The sequence below is a fragment of the Cryptomeria japonica genome, chromosome 4, assembly GCF_030272615.1.
Source record: "Cryptomeria japonica chromosome 4, Sugi_1.0, whole genome shotgun sequence".
Lineage (NCBI taxonomy): Eukaryota > Viridiplantae > Streptophyta > Pinopsida > Cupressales > Cupressaceae > Cryptomeria > Cryptomeria japonica.
The window spans coordinates 568833942-568858024 of NC_081408.1; positions in this window are offsets into that span (position 1 = coordinate 568833942).

The following is a 24083-nucleotide window of genomic DNA, read 5'->3' on the forward strand; positions in this document are numbered from 1 at the left end:
GCTTGTTAACTAGTTCTTGGCCTTGAGAATGACCTAACTCTACTTTGTGAAGTGATTAGAGACTTAAATTGTGAATAATTTAGCTAGAAAGGGTGAAATCACTCCTGACCCTTACTGAGGGCCTAGGGCAAAAATGTTATTTAAGGCATATTTGTCATTGACTTTTCTAAATTATTTTGTGCAGGGTCTCTAGGAGGACTAATTGGACATGAATTGATGCTTTTGAAGACTTGAAGGCATGAAAAATGATGAATTTTGAAGGCTAAGGGAAAAATCGCTCCTGACCCTTGCTGAGGGCTTAGGGCGAAATTTTGATTTCCCTCATCTGGTAGTGAAAAAGACCAAGTGTTGGGCATAAATGGAAAATGAATGACTTTCTCCACCCACCTGAAGGAGTTTTAACTTGAAATGATGAAGGATCTTGTTGGAATCATCAAAATCGCTCCTGACCCTCTCTGAAGGTCCAGGGTGAAAAAACTTATTGGAGTCATTCCTGACCTTGTTTGGTCAATTTGAGATATCAAAGGCATGGTGGAGGATGAAATGAGCATGATAAAGTGTCTAGACTTGATTGAAGATGATGAATTGAAGGAGTTCTGCCCAAGGGGAGTAAATTCACTCCTGACCCTCTCTGAAGGTCCAGAGTGAAATTCTTTGTATGCACATTTTTAGAACTTTCTTGGACATGAACTTTTATTCATAGCATGAAACAAGATGAAATCTTCCCTAGCAAAGACATTTCATGACAAAAAGTGAAGCATTTTAGTCTAAAGGGCAAAATTCGCTCCTGACCCTCTCTGAAGGTCCATAGCGAAATTTTCAAAAGGCACATTTCTTGCTAGGTCAAAGTGATTTTTATGATTGGAATAGATAAAGGCAAGTGTGTTTTACCCATTGAATATAATTAGGATGATCAACAAGGAGGCAATCAAGCCAGGTTTAAAGGTCATTCCTGACCCTCTCTGAAGGTCCAGGGCGAATTTCTGAGTTTCTCTCCTTTCTTTGAAGAATTAAGATAAAATCTTGTTTGAATGAGTGAGGAAGGGGGTGTTTTGACCGTTGAAGATAATTTAGAGGGATAACAAAAGATGGATAAGCTTGAATTTGCAAAATCGCTCCTAACCCTCTCTAAAGGCCCAGGGCAAAAAACCTAATATCCAACTTTTTTTCCAAAATTGAGCAAAGCTAAGCCTAGGCACAAGGTAGAAACGGTGTTTGAAATGCCTTGAAGTGGAATGGAGATGGTAAGAGTGCAAATTTTGATGACAATAGGGAAAATCACTCCTGACCCTCTCCAAGGGTCTAGGGCGAAATTTCCAAGAATTCTCACTTCCCTTGTATTTCGAGATGGTATTTTTGTTTCCAAGACTCAAAAGGGAGTGAAGAATGATATTCTACGCCTTGAAGGTAATTTGAAGTTGAAGTCATCAAGAATTTGTGTAAAAAGACTCAAAGTCGCTCCTGACCCTCACTGAAGGTCCAGGGCAAAATTTGCAAAACCAACAACTTCCCTTCAAGATTGCGCTAAGGCAAGGTTGTGCTAAGGTGGAAAGGTCCTCCAAAATGTGATGAACAAGGATTTACCTCCAAAACTTGATGATCATAGCCTACATTGCAAAATTCGCTCCTGACCCTCACTGGAGGCCCAGAGCGAAAATCTTTGAAGCCCCTATTTTTGCATTGCAAAAGCAAATCAAGCATGCATAGAACAAGTGAAGGAGATCGTTGCTTATCCCACAAGGAGAATTGACAATTAAAAGATGAAGAATTAAGAGCAAAAGTGAAAAATTGCCCCTGACCCTCTCTAAGGGTCCAGGGTGAAAAAGTCATAATAGCACTTTCCTGCTAGAGATCAAAAGAAATCAAACTCAAAACCATAGTTAAAAATGCCATTTAAATGCCTAGATGAAGTTTTGGATGAAAAAAGGGAGGTATGTTAGGGCAAAACTGAAAAATCGCTCCTAACCTTCACTGAAGGTCCAAGGCAAAGTTGGTGATATCCTTCATTTTTACATTATTGAGCGTTGATATTCGTTAAAATGATCGCCAAAATTACTAATTTTGAGGCATTTGGAAAATTAAAATTAAATTGGCATTTAATAAAAGACATTTCGGCATTTAATAAATTAATTTTAAGCCTTAAAAATCAAAATTCTATCTTGGAGGCATTTAAAATTAATTTTTTATTAAATCAAAATTAAATATGGAGCGCTTAAGGTCTTATTTTTATTTATTTTCCCAAGTTGGCCCTTCCCTTTTGGAATTTTATTTATTTTTTAACCTCTTTTTGCCAAGTCGGCCTAGAGGGAGCAAAGGGGTGAGCACTCTATATATTGGAGGTGTTTGTTCACAATTCAAATCATTCAATCATTGCTTCAAGTGCAAATTTGGAAGGCTAATTGAAGGTGCAAAATCTGGTTTGTTTGGAGTGATTTTCTTTCAAGTGTTGAAGACTAGAAGGGAGTGGAATTGATTCTTGTGAAGGCTAAATGAGGTGCATTTTATTCAAGGGAGAGCTTTGATCTAAATTTTTCATAGCGAAATCCACCTATTTTTGCATCATTTCTTAGAGTTTAATACTCAAGAGGAGGTATGGCGAAATCATCTTGACACCATTATTGAAGATTTGAATTTTGAACTTTTGTTTTGAAAATTCTAAGTTTGGCATAGATAATTAGGAAATGATAACTCAATATTTATCATGAGGTTTCCTAATTAAAATCTTAAATCTTCCTTTCTACTCTATATTTCTACACTTCAAGATATATTACTAATTGTGAAATGTTATGTAGGTGTCAAGATGGCGACTCCAAAGGCGGGAGCATCTACTAGTCGTCCGACTCTCATGAAGGAAGATCAGAAGAATGAAGAATTGGAGACCAGGATTGTGTCCAAATGGTGCAATATCAGAGATACCAACTTGGAAAACTTCAGTATGAAGAAGTTTCGAGAGGTCCCCTACATTGGCAAGCCATCACCTATTGTGAAGAGAATAATTGAAAGTGGCATCATCAAGGCAGCCGGTTTCCCTCCAGCAGTCCAGTGTCATGAGCTGATGATCGAGTGTGCCCGCCATTATGACTCACAATCGAGGTCGATCGTATCCCGGCACTTGCTGATGAAGGAGCCAGGTCAATGTATGAAGACGATCCCGACACTTGCTCGAATCTCATCAATAAGAATTGGTTCCTCAAAAGTCATCCTCACCTGAGCAAGATTCCCAACACACCACATAGGATTGACTTCTAGGAGGAGTAGAGAGATTTGATAACTTTTCTCAATCGAGTTACAGGGGCTCCTCAAGCCTTCTACTTCGAAAAGTGGATGTTCTTCTTCATCCAAGTGATAGTCCAAGGAAAAGGAACGACTCATTGGGCTAGAATTATTAGCCATTGTCTAGATGTGCAGTTGAGAAGACTAAGACTAATAAATCATTTCACATGAGCTCATATGTCATATATGCCCTGATCAGGAGTTTCGAATATGCAGGGCTACCTCATAGAGGAGTGATCGAAAGAGGACCCGGAGAAGTGAGAGTTTGTGACTCTTATGTTCATTTGCATCATCCCCCTAGAGGTGACTACAAGTTAGTCAATGACACCTTCATGATGAACATCACTAGGATATTGCAAGGTGGGATTCACAATCGACTATCTCTGGATGCACAAGAACTTGTGAAGAAGTATGGTGCATGGTTCATCCAGTTTCAAAAGTTTACATATATCAAAATTCATGGGTGTCCTTCACCTCCCTACATGTTGCCAAGGTATCCGACAGACATGATAGTGCTACTTGAGGTGACCAGACAGTTGGTAGCTTATGCAAAGGCATTCAGACACAAGCAAGGAAATGGAGTTCCTGTGCCCATCATATTGGGGAATTTAGTTGAGGTATGTCCTAATACTCAAGCCTCGGAAGATGCGGAGAAAGAATTGGCTTTATATTCATTCACATTCTTTGCCTCGAGGGAGAATTTTGATCCTCATGGTTATATGGAGGAGATAGTTGGTAAGAAGTATAAACATGAATTTTAGGTAGAGGACTTTTGGATGAATCTCTCAAGTGATTTAGAAGTGAAAAGAAAGATGCATTCTAGATTACCTTTAGATTTCATCAGGAAATGCAAAGTTTACAGAGTAGCTGATCAAGCTCAGGATAGTGGTAGACATCTCCAGTCATCCTATGACAAAGAAGATAAGAGAGTGAAGATAGATTTGAGCGAGCCTGAGATTTTGGACTTGAGAGCTTTGATGGCTCCAGTTTTGTCATGTACTCATAGATGGGTGGATGTACAACATCAGAATTTAAGAGAGCAGAACATACCAATGAATTTTACTTTGGAGGAAAGGCCAGAAGATGGAGGAGCTCATAACCTACTTCAGTGGTCAACTCTACTCCAGATGAAATAGGTTCTTTTCGAAGACATCAGCACCAAATGCAATCAAGTTGAAGGTGTCATCCATCCAATTTAGGATAAGGTGTTCCAAGTGTTGTGTACCATTCTTGGTAGGAGGATCGAAGTTGAGATGGATGTGGACCTCCAAGAGTTGGAAGAGAGAGTCAAGGTCATCTTTTGCAAAGATGAGAATGTCATCACAAATGAGGAATGGTATCCAATGTTCACTACTATGCTCGTGATTGAGAAGATCAAAGAACTCGAACCTGGCTGTGAAACAGCTCTTCTCACTGCCTTTGATTAGGTTATCCACTTGGAGAGGCGAATGAGGAATCTCCCTGAGATTCCTATTGCTGAGATTGAAGGAATTGTATCTAGATTCGTTGCATATGCTAAGAAAGAGCATTGGAAAGGGAACAAGTTTCTAGAAGAATGGTTGTTATAGAATGATGTGGGATCTTAATTATCATTGGTCTATGTTTCCTTGATTTTTGTGCCAATTAAATATTTGGCTATGCATTTAATAATGTTCATCTAAAAGGGGAACTTTTTGTAACAAACCCTAATTAGGGTTTAGGTGTCAGTATCTTAACCATTGATCTTCTTTTGATCTGGGCCATTCATTGTAATTGAGGATGCTATTTATACCCTCACTAATTTTCATTTTGTCATTAGAAATTAGATATTAAGGAGATAGATAATAGTTAGAGCTTTGGAGAGAAGAAAGTTATTTTGTAGCAAGATTGAGTAGTGAAGAAAGAATTTCGAACAATTGTTGTCTATTTTGGCTTTGAGATCAATAAAATATTGAAGTTATGGTGTTTTATTGCAATTCTTGTGGCTATCTTCATGGTTGTTTACTTTCTTGAATCATTCTCAATCGAAGTAGTATTTAAGTTTGAAGGACTAAGTGTTGTGCTTGATCTTTGGTGAGATTCACATTCCAAACCACTAGCTTCTTACTGATTGTAAGGACACCTTGTGTGGTCAACTGGAGATATTGAGATTGCTTGAAACTTCAGTCGTTATTGAAATATTGATATGTATCTTTATGATAGTATCTATAATTCTTGATGATTTGAAAATTAGTAATCACCTTAGAAGATCGCATCAATTCCAGTAGAGTTGTAATTCCTTGGCAATACTAAAATTGGTAGAATCTTACCATGTCTAACCTACATTGAGTCATTCTTAGGATTAGATTAGAATTAATCTCTTGAAAACCCTATCTTTTGATCTTTTTTGAGAATTTGTTAGTGTTAGGAAATTCCTGTTCCTGTAGTCAAGTAAGAGTAACACGGACCAACTTTTGAAGTGCATAAGACCCCTTGAAGAAATAGCATTCACAACGACCACTGGTGCTTATCCACACGTAGAGATCCTACCGCAAAGAACCTTGAGGTCACCCTGATTGATCCTTTTTGCAATATCTTCAGCATTCAGAGGCTTTATTCAAGAGAGGATAACATACCTTTAGGTATTTTATTCTGTGTTTGATAGTGTACAAAATACACATCAACAGTAACCTGATCACTTATGATTTCCATACTTTCCACAATAAAATTCCAGATGGCCGAACCTCTAGGGGGGTTGTTTATAGTGAGAATCCTTTTTGGCTCTAGGGAGTCCAAATATTTATGTTTTATAATCCTTTCCCATTTTTGTTTACCACCACTACAAATTTCCCAAACCAATTTAGCACCCATAGCTAAATTCATAATCAAAATTTGTTGAATGCCAGCACCCCCTACTTTTTTTGGTTGGCAGATCTTTTTCCAAGCTACGAGAGGAAATTTCCCTTTGTCATCTGAGCCATTCCATAGGAAATTTCTGATTATAGAGATCAATTCATCTTCAATTGCCATCGGTAATCTCAGACATGCCATGGAAAAAACTGGTAGCACAGAGAGGACCGATTTTATCATAGTGAGTTTCCCAGCAGAGGATAACCACTTACCATTTCAATTTGCAAGCTTGGATTTGCACTTATCAATAAGATGCTTCCAATAGCAAGTTCTATTACTACCAATTAAGAGGGGGGTTCCAAGAAATTTCCCTGGGAAGTTTTCAACTCTGAGATTAAGAATCCTTGATAAGACACCTTGCAAGTTAATTGGAGTGTTGACAAAAAACACTTCAGATTTGTTCCAATTGATTTTCTTCCTGGAAGCCATATAGTAATCATCAAGAAATGATTTAATTGTCCTTGCCTCTCTCCTACAAGCCAAGCCAAACATAATGGTATCATCAAAAAACTGCAAGTGAGTCATTTTTCAACCCCTTTTCCCACATTGACTCCAAGCCATCGATCATCTTGTTAAAGAGCTCTTATTGATCGACCTAAGGCTTCAACCATTATGATAAACAAAAATGGTGACATTGGATCACCTTGTCATATTCCTCTTGATGTGGAAAAGAAGCCATGAGATGAGCCATTAACCAAAACAGAGAATTTGGGGGATGATAAACAACTCATGACCCATGTGATCCATTCATTGCAAAAACCAAATGTATTTAATACTTCAATTAATAAACCCCTATCCACAATATCACAAGCTTTCAAAATATCTAGTTTTAAAATCATGTAGGAATCCTTAGTTTTTCCTATCATGTGAAGCATTTCATGGGCAATGATAATGCCTTCCACAATGGATCTTCCATGGGAAAATCCACTTTGTTCATCCGATATGATGTGTTTAAGGAGGGGATTCAATCTGTTGGCAATGATCTTTATTACAATCTTATAGACCATGTTGCATAAAGTAATGGGCCTAAAATCACTCATCTGTTGAGGGTTTTTCTTTTTTGGGATTAAAGCCAAAAAGGTGTGATTAATAGCACCTAACATAGTCATTTTCTTTCTTGATTCTTCTACTGCTAGGTGTAGATCTCGAGCGATTATATCCTAGAATTGTTGGAAGAAAGCCGCAGGGAAGCCATTAGGGCCAGGAGTCTTATTAGGATTCAATTGGAAGGTAATTTTCCTTACTTCATCAATTGTAATAGGATTAAAGAGAGATGCATTTTGACTATCAGATATTATGGATGGGATTGAGTTAAGAAGTCTGACTCTTGCTTCATGATCATTCTAGCGACCACCATTCATTAAAGATTTAAAGAATCTTACAGCTTCCTATGCAATGTCCTCATAGTTCCTGACAATGTTTCCATCCAGTCTCTTAATCTCTGATATTTTGTTCCTATTGCAAATGGCAATGGCTGATCTATGGACTAATTTGGTGTTTCTATCACCTTCCTTAAGCCATAACTCTCTTAATTTTTGTCACCAATGGATTAACTCACATCGAAGTATTTCATTTAGATCGAATTTGAGGGATTTTTATTTGTTAAACAAATCTTCATTCATTCCTGAAGTAATAATAGAATTGGTTATTTCTTCCAACTCAGCCTTAATTCTTAATTTCTCCATATGAATATTCTTGAAATGGCTCATATTCCATTCTTTGATCTTAACCTTAATAGAATTGAGCTTCTTATTGAGTTTGAATAATCTTGAATTATTCCCTAGAACTGGTTCATTTCACCAAATAGATATAAGATCATATAGCTCAGGCACTCTGAACCACATTTTCTCAAACCGAAAAGGGTTACCTCCCTCTGATTGTCCCTTGGCGACCTCCAGACAGATTGGGTAGTGATCTGATCCAATAAGCGGGAGAATCGATAACTCTAATACAAGTTTTTGTCCTAGCCATTCACTAGTAACAAGAAACTAGTCTAGCCATTCAACAATATTAGTAAAACCCGATCTCCTGTTCGTCCATGTGAAAATTCCATTTTTAGGAACAATGTCTATTAGGTGATTCTTCTCAACAAATTCCATAAAATCCTTCTAGGACGTACCAGTCCTCTGAATGCCCCTACTTTTTTCATTGCCAAAAAGGATCGTATTGAAGTCCCCAGCAACCACGCAACTGCCTTCGGTAATACTACAAAGTCTGATAGCTAAAAGATCCCAGAGAACACATTTATCACCAGCAAAAGATGGTCTGTAAACATTAAAAGGATTGAAATTCTCATTTCATCCTAGGATAGTTACCAAAAAATTTTACCAATACTTATCTTCCCCAACAAGAGATATCCTAATATTCATGGGATTCCAGATGATTCCCAAGCCACTAGAGGCTCCATCCGATTGCCTAAACAGACCATTCCACTATTTCCAAACTTGCATTTTTGCATCAATCTCAGCCTTACTCCATTTAGTCTCTTGTAGTAGCCAAATATCTGTTTGGTGTCATCAATCTGGTGCTTAATCAAGCACCATTTTTTAGAGGCATTGATGCCCCTGACATTCCAAGATAAGAGTTTCATTGCTCCTGGGGAAGGGCATTTCCCTTCCCTAAATTAAGTTTGGTTTGACCACTAGTTGCACCAGCAATTGCTAGCATTATTTTTTTTGACTTGCACCCCCTCATTCCTTTTAGGTTGAAGTTTGGTTTGTCAATGGTTGAATCTAACTTCCCAAAACCTTTTGTGGAATCCTCCACTATAAGATCAGAGTCAGGTTCAAAGTCTTCTTCCCACTCCGAGGAGGAAGACTCAATTTATCCATCTTCTAATTCAATACCCAGTGAAGAGAAAATATTATCTCCCATCTCCCCTAGATTTCTATTAGCATCCTTTTCCTGAGTGTGAATTTTGTAGTCTTCAATTACCTGTTGACTCCCAGTCTCAAGAGGAGAGGATGGTAGCGAATCTGCTAGTTTAGTTTTAATATCCGCCTGTAAGGTTTTAGTCTTTTCCAGAAGCATGAGTAGATCTTGTTGGCTCTCACTTTAATCAGAGGAGGGAGGAGCTATGTTCAAAGGAGTTGCCTCAGTCAAGGGAATATTCTCATTTTCATGAATTTCATTTCTAAAATCCTCCCCAGTATCAGTGGAGATAGGAGGTTCTGGTTGCAGATTTTCCTCAATAGGAAATTGCATACAGGAATAACTTTTCTGTATCATAGCCAAAACATCACAACCTAAGCTGGTGTGATACAAGGAGAAGCATATAGGGCAAATATGCAACTAATCTTCTCTATCAATCTTGTTACAATTGAATCTTGCAACCATTATATATATCTAACTTTGTTAGTGAGATATCTTCTCTACTTCACTGACTCACTTCTTTGCTACTCTTCACCTGCTGCTGCTCTACTGGTAAGCCCTACCAGTTTATCTCTCTTTTGTACTGCTCTCACTGAATCTCCTCCTCACTGCTTTTCTCTTCATCGATTCTATTCTCTATTAGTTCTCTGTCTATCTTCTCTGCAGCCTCTTTCACTTCTGCTCTGTAGGTATGAGCACTAGCGGTTCTTCTCTCCAACCGGTTGAATGCTTCAACTAGGTTCTCTCTCATCCCACTCTTTTTACAGATTCTCGTTGAGCACTTGGCTGATTTTCTCTTACTTGTAGAAGTCTTCCACTTTGCAATAGCACTATATTCTTCCATATAGCAGCAGCAAATAATCTCTTTGGCCTTCATACATATAGCCCAGACTTCCTACCAAAAACTAATTCAAAATCTGAGCGGTTAGGGTTTCTTCACCATCTTTGAGGAAATCCAAATCCAATTAGATCCTATTAGATCTTGTCTAATCCGATCTTTCAAACTGTCAATTTGCACAACTCCGCCATTTACGCATCTCCTAGATCATGCCTTTCATCTCTATTGACTTTCTTTTTACCCTAATAGTTGATTCCTTGGTCAAACACGAAAGATTTGTCATGTTGTTTCCTCAATCACCTCGATCTTCTCAATCATTTTTAGTTGGATCATAGTTGTCTTTTAGACCTCGAGCCTCAAACCCATGCAATAGCTCTACAACAAGTCCCATGATTTGTGTGACCTTTCATTAAAGTCGACCAACCCTGCAACAACCCTGTCGATGTACATTCCATCTTTATCCAAACACAGATTCACCACGTTGACTCCATGTGGCATCCATATCGACCAACTACTAGCTTGGCACTTCATGTTGGTCCAGATAGGATCACGGACCATCCACTCTACCATTTCCTCTTTCCTCTCAGTTTGCTAACCCTGCCGATATCACACACTATACCAATAACCTCATCATGACTGCATTCTACTAAACTGTGGGTGGAACACCTTGACCGATCGTCAGACATGTCTTTCTTGAGCAAGCTCATTTTCTCATTTCTCAAAGGTGGAGAGTCATCTACATTTGCATCTTGCTCATAATACCAGTGGGATTACATACCAGTTATCACTCTTGATGACATGAGTCATCAACCTTCACTAGACTCCTTCATCAGTCAGACCATTCTCCTCTGACTGTATCTGCTCAGCCAATTTATTTGAATGACAAACACATCACTTTTCTTTAGCATGCCTTCTCTATCGGTCCAGTGCATTACCCTGATCTCATGCACTTAAGACATTCCCTCAATCCACCGGTGGATCTAGTGTGATCCTTCAAGTACTTACCTTTATATCTTTACTCTTATCTCACTAGACTATAATGCACTCAATGCATATAGGAGATAAGCTCCACTTACTTGGTGGAGTAACACCTTGTCATCTGCTCATGTGAGTTCCCTATTTGTGCAACATATCTTCAAACAAGCACATGTGATCCGGTGTGGGCACACTCACTATTGGGAATTGCTTCTCATGATGACTACATCTTCAACTAGTGAGGGTCATGTAGTTCTGCAACCTCACAACACACCGGTTCATTCTTCTCTTCCAGTGTTGATGTGATTCAAATAACATTCTGCATCTTCATCATGAACAACTGCTCAAACACCTCTCTATCTCATCACATAAGTCAGGCACTAACTTGTGTACTGGTGACTCCTGAGGTCATCTTCCTTACCTTTACTGGTGTTCTGCAACACAAGGTGATAACCAAGATATCACATCATGTACTTCTTCATAACAATGTTGCACATGCATCTCTTCTACTGGTGGTCATCCCATACCGGTTGACATCAATGACAACATAATGCCAATAGATCCATGTAAGGGAGGAAGGTGATAATGTTGTTAGTTCCACTCAACCTCATGTGCATGTGTGCAAGTAAGGTTCGAATCACCTCATAGGAGTCTATGCCTGAGTATGCTACAACCTGTATAGTACAAATGTCAAGAAAGGCATGACATCTCTCTCTAAGAAACCGTGCTCTGGTTCTAAGAATGATCACCCTGTATAAAAGAAAAGGAAGTGGTGACATCTCTCTCTAAGAGGTTGCCCTTTGGTTCTGAGAATGACCCCCTATACAAGAGAAAAGTGATGACATCTCACTCTAATAGGCTTCCCTTTGGTTCTGAGAATGACTCACTATAAAAGAAGAAAGTGGCGATATTTCTGTCTAAGAGGCTGCCCTCTGGTTCCAAGAATGTCCCACTATATAAGGGAAAAGTGATGACATCTCTCTCTAAGAGGCTAAGCCTTGGTTCCAAGAATGTACCACTATACAAGAGACATGATGCACGAGAGAAATATAGTACAAAATAAGTGTGTGTGTCCCCCCCTTAAGATGTCAACATTGTTCAATGTTGATATCTTAAGGAAAGTAGAACAAGGATACCTTCCTTCAACACAAAGAAGATATCCATCATGCAACAATGTCATAAATCCAAGCAAGAGAGGGAATACTCTTCAAGCAAGGATGAGATAGTTGAAAAGAGATATCTTACTGTAAGTGTAAAGGAGATCCTTGGAAGAGAAGAGATATTTGTTCAAAAGACATTGTTAGCAATTTGGAGGAATTTATTATCTGTTGCATTGATGTTTTGTCATTGATGTCAACACTAGATGTTTTGGTTGTTTACTGGTTTCCAGTTGGTTCCTGTAGAATGGTTGGATTATGATCCGGTATGCTCTAGTATGCTTTGGTTTGTGGAATTGGTTTATATTGGTCATTTATGGGTTCCTGGTGCATATCACGATCAGTTGGTCTGGGATTTGATTACTCAAATGCTATCATTTGTTCTGGAAAGCCTTTTGGTCACCGGTAAGGGTTTTACCGGCAGAGATTTTTTGAAGATATTTTGATGCACATGATAAGTGGTGTTGGTGCAGATTTTAGATGGCTTTCGAGATGTTGTTGGTTATCTTGTTCATGTTCTTGTTGATATGTGTTGTTGGATTTGGCTTATAGCAACCTATTTTGGGTCTGGTCTTATTCTGCTAGGTTATGGACCGGTTTATGTAACGTGTTGGTGGATGATCCCGATGTGTTACCAGTTGGAATTATTTATTGGATTATGTTGTTTCAATCTTAGGCCAACTTGGTTGATCATTGGATTTCGGGTTTATGTTATGAATTTATTGTATTATCTTTTAGGTGGCTGACCTAATTATTTAGGTCTTAGGTTGGTATAAATATGATGCAAGATCTCTTTGTAGATCATGATTATGGTCATGGTTATGGTTATTGGTTATATGATTATTTGTGTATGAATAAGGTTGTAATCATATGCAGAGGCTTTGGTCAATCATAGGTGATCGGATTGGGTTGGTGAAGAGGTTTAAGACCTCTAATACTGAGCTTAATCAGAACTATACTCAAGCATAGGAGATGTTATCTTTGCAGTTCACTCTTCTTCCCGGATTGTAGTCTGGATTTATTTTGTAGTCAGTGATGCTCCTTTTGTGATGAGCAGTGCACTCTAGGTTGGTGGCCTTCTTGCATGTACAAGCCCCTCATTTTGTAATCACATACTTATTGCAGAAGTATTATCTGACTGTGGGTAGGCTTCCCACCATGGCTTTTCCCTTTACTGATATTTCCACATACAAATCTTGGTGTCATGTGTTATGGATGGATGGTAACTATTATGTGATTTATGTTTATGCTTAATTGCTATATCTTTATTTGGTATTGAGTTTATAGGTTCCAATAATAAGGTTTGAATGCTTAAAGTTCTGTAATCGGTTGACAATTGATTCACCCCCCTCTCAGTTGTCCTCTGATTATTTGAACTGTCTAACAATTGGTATTAGAGATTGGTCCTCTCTACAAAAGCTTAACTACTTGAGGAAGATCCTATGGCATCTAATAGTTCAATTTCATCAAGTACATCTGCAACTGTTTTCTAGAGAGAAATTCCTCGGCATGATGGAACAAATCATAGGGTATGGAAGATTCAGATGGAGACTCATTTGAGATGTCTTGGAAAGAAAATTTGGGAGATCACTGAGAAAGGGTATACACCTCATATTCTGGCATCTGGCAATCCTCCTCCGGTAGGCTTGGATAAGGACATTGAAAATGATTGTAGAGATAGAGAAGCTCTTTTGTGTGCACTTTATGATCAACAAATAATGAGACTAACTGACAAATCAACTGAAAATGATATATGGGACAAACTGGAGACTCTAAATGAAGGTGAACCTACTATTAAAATTGCTAAACTTGATGGTTACCGCATGAGGTATTAGAACCTGAAGATGGAAAAAGATGAAAGGATCACTACTTTTATGGAAAGAGTCAATGAAATTGTCATGGGAATTCAGTGTTGTGGTGGATCTCTGAGTGAAGATGAAATAGTTTTTAAAGTAATAAGAGCTTTGCCACCGGCTTATAAGATGAAGACTACCACAATTAATGAGTTAAGAACTATGGCAAACACCTCTATTAATAGACATACCTTGGCTAGAAAGTTATCTGCCTTTGAGATTAAAGAATTTGGAGCTACAAAATATGAACCTACTTTTCATGCATCTACATCATCTACCAGCAAGAGTGATTAGAAATCTTTATATGCAAAGGAACTATAGGATATGAAGAAAGAAGATGAAGAGTTTGAGCAACTTGAAGCCTTATTTGCTAGAAGAGTACCTAAAGGATCAACAGAAAGTAAGTATGAAGGAAAATCACATTTTAAATGTTTTGCATGTAATAAGATAGGTCATTTTGCATGTAGATGTCTTGAAAGGAATTCAAGATTTGAAGAAAGAGATAGAATATCTTTTAGGCCTAACCATGATTATCAGAACAAGCATAAGTATAGGAGGAACAAAGATAAATCATGCTACTTTGCTGATGAGGAAGGTGTGACTAATTTTGATGAAGAATCAACACAAGATTCTGCTAGTGGATCCGGTAATGGAAAGGAATGGGTATTCTTGGATATCAAGGAAGATGATTTGGTACTTGAAGAGAAGGCCCTTGCTACTAAAGTTGAAGATAAAGATGAATGGGTGATTGGCAATGGATGTTCACATCATATGGCTGGAGATAAAAGGAAGTTTTTATCTTTGCAAGAATTTGATGGTGGTCTGGTTAGATTTGGAGATGACAAAGCATGCATGATCAAGTGAAGAAAAACTATATCATTGGATGGTAAGCATAACACTAACAATATCTACTATGTTGAAGGTTTAAGGCATAATCTTTTGAGTTTAGGACAATCGGTGGATAAGGGATTTCAATTACAATTCAAGTATGGAAAATGCAAGATTATCAAGAGATTTGGATTGGAGAGTGCAACCGATACTCAAACTAAAGGTAATATCTTTCATTTGAACTCCGATGAGAAGGCATGTTTGATTGCATAAACTGATGAGAGTTGGCTATGGCATAAGAGGTTGTGTCATGTGAATTTTGATTGCATTGTAAAGATCAGTTCTATTAAGGTAGTTAGAGATATACCTAAGATTGTAAAGCCTTATAATCCGATATGTAAGGAATGTCAAATGGGAAAGCAAGTCAAAACTTTTTTTAAGAGTATACAAGACAAATCTAATGATGTTCTTGATCTTCTTCATACTAATTTGTGTGGTCTTGCTAGAATCAAAAGTTTTCAAGGTGATAGATATTTTATGTTAATCATTGATGACTATTCAAGAATGACGTGGGTTACTTTTCTAAGGGAGAAGTCTGAAGCATTTGAAAAGTTTAAAATTTTTAGAAATAAAATTGAGTCAAAGATAGGATTGAAGATTAAATGCTTAAGGTTAGATTAGGGTGGAGAATATATATCTAGTGAATTTAATAGCTATTATGAGAAGAACGGGATAAGAAGACAGTTGTCTGCACCCCAAACACCTCATCAGAATGGATTTGTGGAAAGGAAGAACAAAACTATCTTGGATGTAGCTAGAACCATGATGATGGAAGCTAATCTACCTCATATCTATTGGAGTGAAGCTCTGAGCATGATGATATACACATTCAAAAGAGTTCATATCAAGGGAGACACCAGTAAGACACCTTATTAGTTATGGTTTGGTCATACACCCACAGTTAAGTATTTCAGAATCTTTGGTTGTAAATGCTATATCAAAAGAGATGATTCCATTGGAAATTTTGATCCTAGATGTGATGAAAGAAAATTTCTTGGTTATTCTAAAGAAAGAAAAGCATATAGATGTTATAACAAAATATTGTAGAGAATTGTGGAGAGCACTAATGTTAAGGTGGATGAGCAGAACATAAGTCAAATCAGAACTTATGATAGAAAACCGGTAGTGGAAATGATCATAACTGAATTGGTAGCATCCACACTAGAATAGAATGTTGAACTAGTTACTCCGGAAGTATCAAAAAATTCAACAGTAACTGAAGATCAAAGTAGAGGAACAAATAATCAGAAGACTCCTAAATATGTAAGGTTGAATCATTTAGAAGATTAGATCATTGGAGATAAGAATAAAGGAGTGATGACAAGAAGAAGGTTGGAAGCTGATGAGGCATGTTTAATCTCTCAAGTTGAACTAACATCAGTAATTGAAGCATGTAAAGATGAATGTTAGATGAAAGCTATGGAAGAAAAATTAGATCAGATAGAAAAGAATAATACATGGACTTTAGTTCCCCAACCTAAAAATAAGAATGTTATTGGAACTAAATCGGTTTTTAGGAATAAATTGAATGAAGATGGACAAGTTGTAAGGAATAAGGCTAGATTGGTTTGTAAAGGATATTCTCAGAAGGAAGGAATTGATTATGATGAAACTTTTGCACTGGTAGCTAGGATTGAAGTTGTGAGATTATTTCTTGCTTATGCTACCCATAACTACAAAGTTTATCAGATGGATGTCAAGTGTGTGTTTCTAAATAAAGATCTTGAAGAGGAATATTATATTGAGAAACTTGGTGGATTTTCACTTTTTGAAGACAAAAACATGGTTTGTAGGTTACATAAATCTTTATATGGATAGAAACAAGCCCCCAAAGCTTGGTATGCAAGACTGGATAAATATCTTTTGAAGCTTGGTTTCACTAAGGTAATGCTGACAGTAATTTATATTATAAGATCACTGATGATGACATATTGATTGTTGAAGTCTTTGTTGATGATATCATTTTTAAAGGTGAAGATAAGTTGTGTATGGAATTCTTTAACAATATGAAGAATGAATTTGAGATGTCTATGATTGGGGAGATGAATTTTTTCTTAGGTTTGTAGATTACTCAGATTGATAAAGGTTTTTTCATCTATCAAACTAAGTATGCTAGAGAATTGTGGAAGAAATTTGGTTTGGAAAATTCTAAACCGATTGGTACTCCTATGGTTACACGCGAGAAATTGATAAAGAAAGATGAATCAGCACCGATAAATCCTACAAGGTACAAGTCTATGATTGGAGGTTTGTTATATTTGACTCAGACTAGACCGGATATAATGAATGCAGTTTGCATTGTATCAAGATATCTGAGTGATCCTAGAGATAATCATGAGAGTGCGGTGAAAAGTATTTTTAGGTATTTACAGGGAACAACTAAATATGGTTTGTGGTATCCTAAAAATGATGACTTTACATTATGTGCATATACAGATGCAAATTGGCCCGAAGATGTTGATGATCAAAAGAGCACATCTGGTGGAGCTTTTTTTCTTGGAAAGAAACTTGTTTTGTGGATCAGCAAGAAATAGTAATGCACCTCTGTATCTATTGTTGAACCTAAGTATTTTCTTGTTGCTACTAATTGTACACAAGTTCTATGGATGAAGCAAATGTTGAAGGATATAAGGGTGAATTGTAATGAACTGGTAGTTATTCACTGTGATTACTCTGCTGCTATTGATATATCAAAGAATCTGGTATTTCATTCTAAGACACAGCATATATCTATCAAGTATAATTTTTTGAAGAAGAAGGTGGAAGCAAATGAAGTCAGACTGGTTTATGTCAACACTAAAGAGAAGATTATAGACATCTTCACTAAACCTTTTCTTAAGGAATCATTTGAGTACTTTAGAAATAGATTGGGGGTTTCTGCTCCTTTAGTAGAGACCTGAGTGATGCTGATTGGCATCAGTCTGGTATGCATTTATAGGGCTACTATTCATTCCGGATTGGTGTGGTGGTGCTACTACTCAGGAGGAGTAGTCAGTTGTGTGATTCAATTGATTTATGATTTTTCTTTGATGTTTATGTCATATTTTTGGCATTGATGTCAAAGGGGGAGTGATATTGTTGTCTTCCTTTGGGGGAGACTTGTTTGGAATTTCTTGGTACTTAGATTTTTTTCACATATAGTGTTTCCATCAATACCAAAGGGTGAGATTGTTGGCAATTTGGAGGAATTGATTATGTGTTGCATTGATGTATTGTCATTGATGTCAACACTAGCTATTTTGGTTGTTTACTAGTTTCCAGTTGGTTCTGGTAGAATGGTTGGATTATGATCCGGTATGCTCCGGTATGTGGAATTGGTTTGGATTGGTCATTTATAGGTTCCTGATGTGTATCACGATTAGTTGGTTTGGGATTTGATGACTTAGATGCTATCATTTGTTCTAGAAAGCCTTTTGGTCATCAGTAAGGGTTTTATCGGCAAAGCTTTGTTGAAGATATTTTGATGCACATGATAAGTGGTGTTGGTGCGTCTTCTAGATGGAATTTGGGATTCTTTTGGTTATCTTGTTTGTGTTCCTATTGATCCATGTTGTTGGATTTGGCTTATGGTGACCTATTTTGGGTCTGGTCTTATTCTACTAGGTTATGGACCAGTTTATGTAACGTGTTGGTGGATGATCCTGATGTGTTACTGGTTAGATTTATTGATTGGATTATGTTGTTTCAATCTTAGGACGACTTGGTTGACCATTAGATTTCAAGTTTTAGTTATGAATTTATTGTATTATCTTTTAGGTGGCAGACCTAATTGTTTAGGTCTCGGGTTGGTATAAATATGATAGATCTCTCAGTAGATCATGATTATGGTCATGGTTATGGTTATTGGTTATATGATTATCTATGTGCGAATAAGGTTGTAATCATATGCAGAGGCTTTGGTCAATCATAGGTGATCGGATTGGGTTGGTGAAGAGGTTTAAGACCTCCAGTACTGAGCTTAACTAAAACTGTACTTAGGCATAGGAGATGTTATCTTTGCAGTTCACTCTTTTTTTTAGATTGTAGTCTAGATTTCTTTTGTAGTCAATCAGGCTTCTTTTGTGATGATCAGTGCGCTCTAGGCTATTGGCCTTCCTGCATGTGCAGGCCCCTCATTTTGTAATCACATACTTACTACAGAAGTATTATCTGACTGTGGGTAGGCTTCCCACCGTGGTTTTTCCCTTTATCGGGTTTTCCACGTACAAATCTTGGTGTCATGTGTTATGGATGGATGGTAACTATTCTATGATTTACATTTATGCTTAATTGCTATATCTATTATTTTGGTATTGATTTTATGGGTTCCAGTAAGAAGGTTTGAATGCTTAAAGTTTTGTAATATGCTGACAACTAATTCAACCCACCCCCGCTCTTAGTTGTCCTCTAGTGATTTGAACTGTCTAACATACATGTACCCCCAACAGAAGTTATCTTAGACAAATATAACATCTTCTAGAACAAAGTACATAAGAGAACAATAATTCAATACTTTCTCCTATTACTAGGTGAAAGGGATTCTTGATGAAGGATGACTCACTTTTAGCTCAATGGGGATGAGTGAATTTATTATAGATATACATTACCAAGTGTAAAAGAGGTTATAGTCAAGGACTTACACCTCTTGTATAAAAGAGAACCCTTGAGAAAACAACAACAATTTCACACAAGGAATGACATCAAGTAATAAAACTCACACCATCAAAAAAATAAGAAAGAGTGGATCCTTAGAGAAAGAGAGAGAAAGAAATCATTTTCCCCCAAGTGTAGAGACAATGAGAAGAGCTTACACAATCTTCTAGAGAGAGATTAAACATAAGAAAATGCACAATGAACTTACATGTACACATGCAAGGAAAGACATTAATATATGCAAAATACACATCTCAAGAAGTGGTAATCTTCTAAGGAAGAGAGAAAGAGCATCACATATTCCCCAAGGAGGATTAGTCATACAAACATACCATTGTAAGAAATGATAATCACATATGACAAATGCAACCCCTAAAGGAAATATTGATAAATAAGATAGAAAGAAAGAGAAGGGAAATCCTTGCCCCCCAAGTGAGAAGAACAAGGAGAAACGTTACACATCTTCTAATGGGGATCATTTTCAAGCAATATGCCTTCCTAATGGAATAAATCCTCTCAAGGAAGGGTCATGTACTTCAGGAAAGATCATTCCATGCTAGGGGCATAGCTTACTTGTGAATAATCGAAACCATGGAAGAGGTAATTTTTCAAAGAGAATGAAGGAAAGAGAAGAAGTGTATTACTCAAAAATATGCTCCTCTTTAAGAAAAGAGGGAAAACCAAATAACCATTATATGCTCACATAAGAATAATGCTAAGAAAGAAAGGAGATCTAATAATGAATAATGCACAAAGATAAATAGAAAGAACAAGGAATGCGAACTTCATGTTGCTACCCCAAGGTGTTTAAAATTGAAACAATACCACCACAAATGATAAAGAGCCCCCAATTAAGTTGGATAGTTATGTCATAGGGTGAAGAGCAACATGAAAAGAAAATAAGTGCTAAGGCACTATATTCATGTCAACGAAGACAACTAGATCTATTGTAAGAGAAATTTGTTTACAATCATATTGTGTTTGAACAAATTTATTAAATGCATGACATTTCCCAAGAGAATGTGAATATGAATCATGAAAAATGAAATATTCCTCATCTTTCACTTGCTTAAGATTCTTGTTTTTGTTTTTAGGAGGAAAAGAAATAGTCTTATCAAATTTCAATTTCCAATAGATTCTCGTAGCTAGTCTTTCAGGATTATAGATATGTTTTAATTTTTTTTCTTAACATGGAGGAGAAGAATCATTAGAAGAGGAAGGATTATTATCCACAATTCTAATTTTTCCAATGTCGATGCCATCTTGAATAGATTTTTGAAAATCAAGGCAATCATCAGCATTGTGATCATGGCTTTGATGAAATGAGCAAAAAGGATGTCTTGAAGAAGAAGAATTCTTGTGGGCTCTTTTGATTTGTTGCCTTTGAAGATAGTTCTTAAAATTTTCAAGCCTACAAAGTTCATCCTTAGAGAGAGGAATATCGCTTCCTAGGCCTTCTGTAGAAACTTGCGTAGGAGGGTTTATAGGGACACAAATTCCATGTTCAAATTTCCCAATTCCTCGTCCTCTAAAACCTTGTTTTGTTATTATATTAAATCCACGACTATAAGAATGTTGCAAATGGGAAGTTGGGGGGATAGAATCATGAATTTCTTTGAAATCTGATGTGTAAGAGGGAATAAAAGGATTTGTAGATGAAGAAGGAATATCATGTGAAAGTATAATCTTCTTTCCTTTGTCATTCTTATCCTTTTTGGGAGATTTAGGATGAACATCTTCATCATTTAAAGGTTCATCTTTACTCATCTTTATGTGAGGGGAAATATCATGAATACAATGTAAAACATCATCCTCTCTACATATGTTTTGATGTTGAAGATAGGTCCTAGGAGAATAAGGAGGGTCTAAAGACATAAGAATGCTAATATTTTGATTTTTCCCCCTTTCTCAAGGGTATGTGTATGAGAAGAAGATGGGCCCATGTTGCTTTCCAATGCTTGCTCTCTTTTAAAAAGATCATTGGTTGAAGCATTAGCTCTCATCTCATTCACACAAGATATCCTAGGAGAGGTACAAGGATTAGGATCTCTAAGATTGGGATCTACAAAAGCCTTAAGGTGATTAACATATGAAATGAATTTTGTTAATAACATCACCATAATACAACATAAATGATACATGAAAGCTTTGAGATCAAATTGAAAAGGAAATGACATTGAAATCCTAACAACACAATATAACCAAGTGCTATAAATGAAAAGAAGCAACATGAAATGAGAGAAGCCTTTATCAAACACATGATTGTAACAAATATATGTTAAAAATAATTTAATCATGTGTGAAAGGGAAAATAAATCTAATCCATTAACTTCCATTTGAAAGTTTCTTAATGAAAATCTTAATTTACTTGAAAAGAAGATCTAAAATTATAACCTTTTATGAAAATTTATTTAAAAGTGAAGAGTGTGAAAATTTGAATGTATTTGACCCTAAGGGGTGTTAAAATTGATAAAGTACACCAATTTCTTGTATTTAAGCAAAAAAATACAGTCAATTCTGACTCCCAAAATTTTGGGAAAAAAGCTAGGGATCGCGTGTAAGTTATGCACGGTTCGACCAAATTTTTTCAAAATTTTTAGGGATGATAGAAATTATGATTTTATTGCAAAATCCAAAAAAACCAGCTAATTTGGAGATGTCTAGATAGGTCAAATTAACAGTCAAAAGTCAAAATAGGAGATTCTTAAAAATTAGGGTTGTGATGTTTAACCACTTAATTTTTAGAATGAAAAGACATATTTGAATTACAATTTTGAAATAGAAATCGGATCTTCAACAAACAACTAAAATTCTATACTTCACAAGCTTAATTTCCTCAAAATGAAAAATTAGGGTTTTTATGCAATTAACCTCTAAAATTTGAAAAAAGGTCAAACTTGGAAATGAAATTTTGAAATTCAAATTGCAATTATTTAGATCTAACAATAAGAAATCAGAATTAAGATGTAAGATATCAGGTTCACCAAAATGTAAAGTAGAAAATTGAACCCTAGTGGTTCCCCACCTACGCGAGAGAAAGGAAACCACTAGGATGATTTTCACTTGGGAGAAACTTTACATTCAAAAGAGGGGCTTGAATCCACTAGATCCAAATCCTAGGGAAATAAGGATATGAATACCAAGTGGATTTCAAGAATTGGAATGCAATTTTCGCTCTTTTGTAAATAGAAATGTTGACCTATTGACTATGTAGAAAAGGGAGATAAAATGGATGAAATGAGGAGCTACCGGTTCAGGATCACAATGTAACTTCAGATCTGAGATATTCAAACTAATACGGATCTACCCTGCAAATTTGAGGAAAAGTTATTGAGACCGTGTTGAAAATGTACACGGTCCAAAAAATTCATGCGGTGAAAATGGTTTTTCTGTCTCTACAAATGAAGCCCAAACCTACAATTATAGCTACGCACTAGCAACCTACACACAGAAATGAAGGGAAGAAGGGTTGTGGATAGGGGTTTGCCTTAGTCAAACCCTAGTTGAGGAATCAACCTTGAAAGAAAGTAATTGCAAATGCTAAAATGTAAATGATGAAAATGTATACCTTGTAGATCTACAATTGATTGATGATGATTTCTTTGCTTCTTGAATGTAATCACGAGTGTTGCATGAAATGGCATGTAACATGATAAAACCCTAACACATACACATGCTTGCAAATGAATGTTGTAATGTTGCTCCAATTGATGAATGAAGAAGACACATGAAGAACTTGATGGATACTTGAAGACTTGAATGCATGATGGAGACCTTAGCTTGAGTTTCACTAATTCCCCTTATGCTTGTGTATTTCATGTATATCGAATGAGGGAATTATGTCTCCTTTTATACATGCCTAAGAGGATTAATTTTCATCCCATCAAAGGCTGACAAAGAGGGTTTTAAATCCCCAAAGAACAAGTTATGCTCAAAGGGTCGAATGGACCCATCTTAGGACCACCCTAAAGGGGAAGGACAAGGGCACCACACCCCTATCCCAGATGGACCAGGGTGCCACACCCCTTTCCTAGCCTATTTTGAGGCTTGAATAGGGTCACAAGGTGGTATGCGGGTTGAAACAAGAGGAGACTCAGGATGAAGGTGCAGAGAGGGGTCTTGATCAAGCAAGGAGATGCAATCGCATAGGTGAGGACCTAAAATGTAGTCAAAATTGTGGGGGTCACAATTTTATGATGCTACAAAAGAATGATAATTTCATGTTATGTTCTTCTACTAATGCAGATAGAGCAGGTGATGTTGATGACTGGAAGAGTACTACCGATGGAGCATTCTTTTTAGGTATGAAGTTGGTTTCATGGGCTAGCAAGAAATAAGATTCAACATCTTTATCTAATGTTGAAGCTGAGTACATTGTTGCTACTAGTAATTGCACTCAGATAGTATGGATGAAGAAAATGTTGAAAGATATCAGAGTTATTTATGATGAGCCTACTGTTATATACTGTGATAATTCCAATGCTATAAACATGTCTAAGAATCTGGTGCAACACTCTAAGACTAAGCATACATCAATCAAATATAATTGTAGACACCTAAAATTAATTAAATTAATGTTTAATTAATTTAAGTCAGACATCATAATTAACCAATTTAATTGTATTAATCCCCTTCTTTTTAAGGATAATAAAATCAAATTTAATCAATCTTGTCACTATAGTCCAATAATTAATATATCAAATGAATAAATTATTTCCTTATTCTTCT